Source organism: Carassius auratus, unplaced genomic scaffold (genome assembly GCF_003368295.1).
Source record: "Carassius auratus strain Wakin unplaced genomic scaffold, ASM336829v1 scaf_tig00035073, whole genome shotgun sequence".
Taxonomy (NCBI): domain Eukaryota; kingdom Metazoa; phylum Chordata; class Actinopteri; order Cypriniformes; family Cyprinidae; genus Carassius; species Carassius auratus.
The window spans coordinates 15772-24112 of NW_020526200.1; the positions used below are offsets into that span (position 1 = coordinate 15772).

The window sequence follows — 8341 nt, forward strand, 5'->3', positions numbered from 1 at the left end:
TGTGCTGGTGAAAATAAAACAAAATGCTCTTAATGAATGAAGTCTAGAATGAAATGCTCAATCTACTCCTGATATGGAAACATAGAAGCAGAAGATCAACAGATAGCTTAGAGAAAAACAGGCCCCATACAATCTTTGTAAGAACAATATGCTTCGAAACTTCTGCTGAAGAACAAATTGCTCTTCATGCCAAGAAAAAAAGGGAGGGAGTGCTGTCTAATGTGCAAATATTTCAGAGAACTAGAGGCTAAATTCTGGCTGAAGTATTTTAAGACATGGCATGAAATATTTTGGCTAATCTTACCATTTAATTTGTGCTTACACAAACATTACATTCTGTACACATGAACATGTTCATGCTTTGATTGATTTATGATAATTAAAATAATATGATAATTATATCATTTATATGTTTAAATTAGATTTTTTTTTATAATAAAATGTGATGCAATGAGAATAAATAATGGCAAAAAAATAAATAGATGCATTCTTAATTGTCATGAAAAAAGTAAAGCTGAATTAAATTAAATTAAATTAAATTAAATTAAATTAAATTAAATTAAATTAAATTAAATTAAATTAAATTAAAAATCGCCTTAATTTTCTTTAAGCAAAAAACAAAACAAAAAAAACACAAAGATTTAATTTATTTTTGCTGGAGGTTATAGTGTGAGCTGGCCACATCAGGCTATTCTGCATTAATGCTCTAATCAGTTTACATAAATGTGATGAATTCATTAATTTGTGTGCAATGCTGTATAGGCTGATATGTATGATAAATATGATCATGATGACGTGTGAAAACATCTGTTTCTTCACATCTGTGTTCTGGTGTGTTTGATAACTCAACTCCACAGTTTCCATCACCGCTCATCGGCCAAGTCACATTATTAACTATTAACAGATGGGAAATTGCTCATCATTGACATATCAAATTATAGTAACTGTTCGCACTTAAATGTCAGGCCACATCAAATCACTAATGCTCACACGATCAGTTCTGATTGGAGGAAATGCATGCCGCTCAGATCTGATTGGCTGATGGGATCTTAGACCAAAAAGTTGAGCAGAGGTCAGAGTAAGAGGAGATTTGTGGTCTAATGTACCTGGCAAAAGCACAAGCATGCCGCTGTGAGACGCCTGTGCACTCGCGTTCCCTCAGGTGACTCGCTCTTGTTTTAGAACAGACCGCAATAATTCAATAACCTCACTGGATTGGGTTAAAGATAGCCTGTTTTGAGAAACCTTGGATATTCTTGTGATGAGATTCATGTAATAAAAACAAAATGTTCATGCTCGCCATAGAAATATAAATCACGCAGAGCACAAAAGCAGCTTTATAGTTGCAAGATTAAACTAAATTTATAAAGTTAAAATAACCTATGCCTTTATAATCAATTTCTGTACTACTGTATATATAGCAATAACCTACTAACTCTATAGAAACTGCATAGCAACACCCTGGCAACAACCTGTTGCAGTAACACCCTAGCAACTGCATAGCAACATCCTGGCAACAACCTGTTGCAGTAACACCCTAGCAACTGCATAGCAACACCCAGGCAACAACCTACCATAGTAACACCCTAGCAACTGCATAGCAACACCCAGGCAACAACCTACCATAGTAACACCCTAGCAACTGTATAGCAACACCCTGGGAACAACCTGCTGCAGTAACACCCTAGCAACTGCATAGCAACATCCTGACAACAACCTGTTGCAGTAACACCCTAGCAACTGCATAGCAACACCCTGGCAGCAATCTGTTGCAGTAACACCCTAGCAACTGCATAGCAACACCCTAGCAATAACCTGCAGCAGTAACTCCCTAAAAACTGCATAACAACACCCTGGCAACAACCTGCTGCAGTAACTCCCTACAAACTGCATAGCAACACCCTAGCAACAACCTTCTGGAGTGAACCACTAGAAACTGCATAGCAACACCCTAGCAACTGCATAGCAACACCCTAGCAACAACCTTCTGGAGTGAACCACTAGAAACTGCATAGCAACACCCTAGCAACAACCTGCTGCAGTAACTCCCTACAAACTGCATAGCAACACCCTAGCAACAACCTTCTGGAGTGAACCACTAGAAACTGCATAGCAACACCCTAGCAACTGCATAGCAACACCCTAGCAACAACCTTCTGGAGTGAACCACTAGAAACTGCATAGCAACACCCTAGCAACAACCTGCTGCAGTAACTCCCTACAAACTGCATAGCAACACCCTAGCAACAACCTTCTGGAGTGAACCACTAGAAACTGCATAGCAACACCCTAGCAATAACCTGCAGCAGTAACTCCCTAAAAACTGCATAACAACACCCTGGCAACAACCTGCTGCAGTAACACCCTAGCAACTGCATAGCAACACCCTAGCAACAACCTTCTGGAGTGAACCACTAGAAACTGCATAGCAACACCCTAGCAACAACCTGCTGCAGTAACTCCCTACAAACTGCATAACAACACCCTGGCAACAACCTGCTGCAGTAACTCCCTACAAACTGCATAGCAACACCCTAGCAACAACCTTCTGGAGTGAACCACTAGAAACTGCATAGCAACAACCTGCTGCAGTAACTCCTTACAAACTGCATAGCAACACCCTAGCAACAACCTTCTGGAGTGAAACACTAGAAACTGCATAGCAACACCCTAGCAACAACCTGCTGCAGTAACTCCCTAGAAACTGCATAGCAACACCCTGGCAACAACCTGCTGCAGTAACACCCTAGCAACTGCATAGCAACACCCTGGCAACAAGCTACAGCAGTGACTCCCTAAGCAACATGCTAAAACCCACTCAAAACACCTTAGCGACAGCATAGCAACACCCTGGCAACCACTAAAAAACACTTTCTGCAAAAATTTGAAACTCTACCGTTTAAAGCATCCAAATTCTCTTGAGCTCAAGTGAATCAGCATCACGTCACCGCCGTTAATAGACTCCATCGAGCGCTAACATGGTCAAGATGGCACTGATGAGTCAGGCTCATAAAGCACTGGTTAGTGTCCTGCAGCGAGAGAGAGTGTGTTCATTTCCTCTCACTGAGTGTCAGTCGCTCGTTTGGGGTTCTGGATCACCACTGCGGTTTAATCTGCACTTGCGTTCCTACAGCTCGTTTCAGCTCGTCTTTTTTCCCTGAATACCGCTGGCTCCGTCGGACCCCCGGGCTTCCCTTCCCTCCTCCTCCCTCCCAGGGCCGTGCGTGACAGTAGCTCGCTGAAAAGTGGAAATGATTCTAGTAAACAGTGATTAGCTCCAGACCGGGATCTGCTCGTCCATCGTGAGACCTGCATCCACACGCTGGCGGCTGCCAAGTCCTCGACCTTCCCGACCCTCCGGGGTCACGGCCAGCCTTTCACAGCCAGGTTAAAGAGAATAATGGCAGGCAAGCACGACAGCCTCACGCAACACACACACACACACACACACTGTAAAGCTGGCTCTGATTAGTGCGGATGCTGATGTGAGAGACCATATGTGAATCACGGGATTCCAGAGGACTCTCCCGAACGGAAAACGTGATGGGATTTTGGCAGCGCTGAGTTCTGATAGTAACACTGCAATCTGGGTCTACAAAAACAGAGAGGTGTCTGGGTCATTAAAATAACATTTTACATTTTATGATATAATATAAATTATTACGGTGGATTAAATAAAATTACTTAAAAGGTTGTCACTGTGGTTTATGATGCAAATATTACAGTCAATCAAAATGTAACGCTTAAAAAATAAACAAAAAACATATATATAGCATTTTTTTTTTTTTACTTTTTCAGATTTAAGAAGATCTTAATATTTAATTCTTATATAGGTTTTGTATGCATACAGAAAATATCACAAAATTTTAATAATCATTGATTTTTGGATGATGGTACATTCAAATAATACTGAAAAGCTTTGCAAATATTAAGTCAATCAGAATGTTTTGAGCTTTTAAAAAACATATATTAAAAAGTAATTTTACTTATTTGTATTGTTTATTTTAGATGATATACAATATTTTTCTTTTATTATATATTTACTGCTTACACACAGAATATTAACGAATACCACACTAACATTACAATATTGTTACATCAATTCATGATTTTTAATTATCTAATATAATGCATTTGGGTAAATTAAATGATTACTTAGAAACTTGTGTTGCTGTGGTTAACTTTGCAAATATTACAAATTAAATTCTGAGCTTTAAAAAAAAACAATTCAAATGCAAAAATAACTATTTTCGCCTTTTTAAAAAGATAATGGATAATACTTATCTTCAAGTCTAATAATTTTATTTCATAAATAAGTTTAACCGAAGTTAAAATGCATTATAGTATATGCATATTCCTTGTCTTTCATAAGATTATAATGCATTATAAAGAGCATTTTAAGGCTAAATTAATGCATTAAAATACTTTTATAATGGATTAAACACACCACTTTATTTGATTAGGTGTACTGATTACGGAGTTCATTGACAGTTTAATGCTCATTAGTTCCTCCGCTCTATAGTCTTCCCTGAACAGTGCACAGTGAAATCTAATCTTGTTTCTGTGAAGATGTTTATTCTCTCCTAGGGAGCAAAAACATCGGGCTCCTAAATCCAAGTGGATTGGAACTGATTGTATTTGGCAGCTTCTCCTTCCTCTCTTTCTCAGGGAAGGAGGCACATCTCATTTTAGTGGTGGTTTGAATCCAGGAAAGTGTACTATCAGCAAGAAATCAATGCTACTGTCTCTCTGACTCTAGAAACGCTGCAGCGCCGCAATTAGGGTCATTAGATCCCTGCAAAAATAAACTCCTCCTGGTGAGGAAACAAGGAACATTTATCTCCCGCCTGGCGCTCAGAAGAGAAACGTCTTGCATCAAGAACATTCAGTTCTATAGCTTAAAGTCTCGAGATTTCAGAGAACTTTCTTCTCAATGATGAAATAGATAACTGTAACTTGAAACATGTAACTTCCATTTAACGCTCATTTGATATTAACCGAGTCTGTACAAAAAGAACAAACAGCAAAGGAAAAACAAAAGCAAATGTAGATACACGTGCACCAAAATAAAGTTACATCATAAAACATTTAAAGACAAATGAGCCTCTCAGGATGTGTTTTCTTACAGAATAAAGTGTCTGTTTTGGTGCATTCTGAGAAGGGATCTGCTTTTGTGCACGTTATGAAGGCATGCTTGCAATTAAGCAATCTCTCAATGACTGCATACCCAAAAACACATGTGAAAATTTATCCTGAAATTGTGAGAGGAAAATAGCCGAGAGAGACCCTGGCGTGCTTTACGATGAGATCACAGACCCCAGAACATGATGCACCATCGACATGTGAACACAACATCAAATTATGCTCATAAAGATCATTTACGATCTTTATTGTTTCCCTGTGTTGTACAAATGTTGACATTTGTAATAAAAATCAATTGATGGTACTTAAAAATCAAATTTGTATTGACATAATAAATTAGGATTTTCTGCAAGGATATTAAATGCCTTATTATAATAATTTGTGATGGTGCAACAACAATCACCTTATCTTTTTACAACATGCATGAGGAAATGTCATTTATGTTATGATATATAACGCTATTCCATACTCACTATTCATTATATATGTATATAATGCTACACCGGGGCTAAAGACATCAATTATGAAGGGACACGCACTTTACAGGGATAGCATGGTTTCCAGTGTCTAGTCGTGTTGCATAACTCCATGCATGCATAGTTTTCCATTATTACTCGGGTTTATGTAAAGTGGGTCTGCAAAACAAAGCGTCTTTTTATTACGAAACATTCCCCAAGACAAAAGTCTGAAGTCTGGGATGCCGTCGATGATTGCATCAAGCTTAAAATAGCATTTTCGTAATCCTGTGCAAACCAGAGCAGAAATAACGATTGCAAGAGAAGTGCGTAAACGACTAAAGACGCGCGCGTCAAATAAAGAGTTCAGCTGCAACAGCATAAAACGATTAATGCATCAGTCTGTTTGAGTTACAGACCGCAAGAGTTTTGTACAATTAAGTTTTATGCATCTCCGCCACGATGATCAGAAATACCTCGCACAGAGCGCGTGGAAATAAAACAAAGGTGATTTACGCACTGTTTTCAGACGTGTCTCTGTGAACAGAGCCGGCTGCGCACTTGGCTCTCCAGTGCTCAGATGCAGGCAGACGTTCAGTTCTTCTGACTGAGTCTCTGCGGCTTCCACAAGGGGAGGAGTGAGACTATCATCGAGTCCTGCCCCCTGTGCTGCAAACATATATAAAAGACATGGATCCAACCAAGCATCTCAGAAAACCCAGTCAGGCTAACCTAGAGAATTCTAAATCAATGCATGCAGATTAAGTAAGAGTTTACATTAGTTAGTTTACATTAATTTTGCATGCAATAAAAACGAAGAAATAGATTAATTATTATTTTAAATGGATGCTTACGTTTCTCTCTATATATAGCATTGATCATGAACATTATTTGAGCGGAAAACAGAATCTCATCAGAAGAATAAAAGTGCATCAGAAGAATGGCTCTGACTGAAGCTGAGTTTGAGAGCAGCAGCATCATGAAGGAATGGAGCGGACAGGTTCAGCCGGCTTTGATAGCATCCTTCATCATCCTCTTCTTCCTGGAGGCCTGTCTTTGGGTCAGAAATCTCACGATTAAGAAAAGGCTTCCAGGCCCGTTCGCCTGGCCTTTGGTGGGCAACGCCATGCAGCTGGGACAAATGCCACACATCACCTTCTCCAAGCTGGCGAAGAAGTACGGAAACGTCTACCAGATCAGACTCGGGCGAAGCGACATTGTGGTTCTGAATGGAGACGCTGCTATACGCAAGGCGCTCATTGAACACAGCACTGAATTTGCCGGGAGGCCAAACTTTCTGTCTTTTCAGATGATCTCCGGCGGTCGGAGCATGGTGTTCAGCAGTTACAGCAAACAGTGGAAGGTGCATCGGAAAGTAGCTCAATCGACTTTAAGAGCATTCTCGTTAGCTAACACTCAAACCAAACACACATTCGAACAACACGTTGTAGGCGAAGCCATGGATCTGGTCCAGAAGTTTCTGAGGCTCGGCGCCGACGGGCGACACTTCAATCCTTCGCACGAATTCACCGTCGCCGCCGCAAACGTCATCTGCGCGCTCTGCTTTGGGAAACGCTATGGCCACGACGATCCCGAGTTCAGGACTCTCCTGAAAAGAGTGGATAAGTTTGGCGAAACTGTTGGCGCTGGAAGCCTGGTGGATGTTATGCCTTGGCTGCAGTCGTTTCCCAATCCGGTCCGAAGCGTTTATCAAAACTTCAAGCTCCTTAATGAAGAGTTCTTCGCTTATGTGAAGGACAAAGTGATGCAGCATAGAGACACGTACGACCCTGCGGTCACCCGTGACATGAGCGATGCAATCATCGGCGTAATTGAGCACGGGAAAGAGAGCATGCTGACTAAAGACTTTGTTGAGTCTACGGTCACTGATTTAATCGGTGCAGGACAAGACACGGTGTCCACAGCCATGCAATGGATTCTTCTGCTTCTAGTCAAATACCCATCAATCCAAACCAAACTCCAAGAGCAGATTGATAAAGTAGTCGGTCGTGACAGACTCCCATCAATAGAAGACAAGAGCAACCTGACCTACCTGGACGCCTTCATCTACGAAACCATGCGCTACACCAGCTTCATCCCCGTCACCATCCCACACTCCACCACCGCAGACGTCACCATCGAAGGTCTCCACATCCCCAAAGACACCGTGGTGTTCATCAACCAATGGTCCGTCAACCACGACCCTCAAAAGTGGCAGGATCCTCACGTCTTCAACCCGTCGAGATTCCTGGACGAGACCGGAGCTCTGGATAAAGACCTGACCAACAGCGTGATGATCTTCTCCACAGGTAGAGACGAATGCATCGGCGATCAGGTCGCCAAAGTGGAGGTTTTCTGTTCTCTGCCATCCTTTTGCACCAGTGTTCGTTTGACAGCAACCCATCTCAGGATCTCTCCATGGACTGCTCGTATGGTTTAGCACTGAAGCCGCTCCATTACACAATCTCAGCGAAGCTCAGAGGAAAACTGTTTGGCTTGGTATCGCCGGCATGAGTATAAAATAAATAACCAGCTTCTTATTTTGACTAAAGGCCAGCGGAGACTGAACATATTCCAATTGTATTCCACATAATGAGATTATTAAAGCTGCACTGAATGCTGTTTATTACTTTATATTTAATATTTAAACACGTTTGCATTGATTCAATGATTTACTCACATCCATAGAAAATGTTGTCAGGTAACTGAAGAGATTCTTCAGCTCTTAACAGTAATGTTTTAAT

General features: G+C 40.9%; 1 pseudogene; it reads left to right on the top strand.

Moving 5' to 3' along the window:
- The first annotated feature begins 6320 nt into the window (after positions 1-6320).
- Positions 6321-8132, top strand: LOC113081805 (cytochrome P450 1B1 pseudogene; annotated as a pseudogene).
- Positions 8133-8341: the final 209 nt, after the last annotated feature.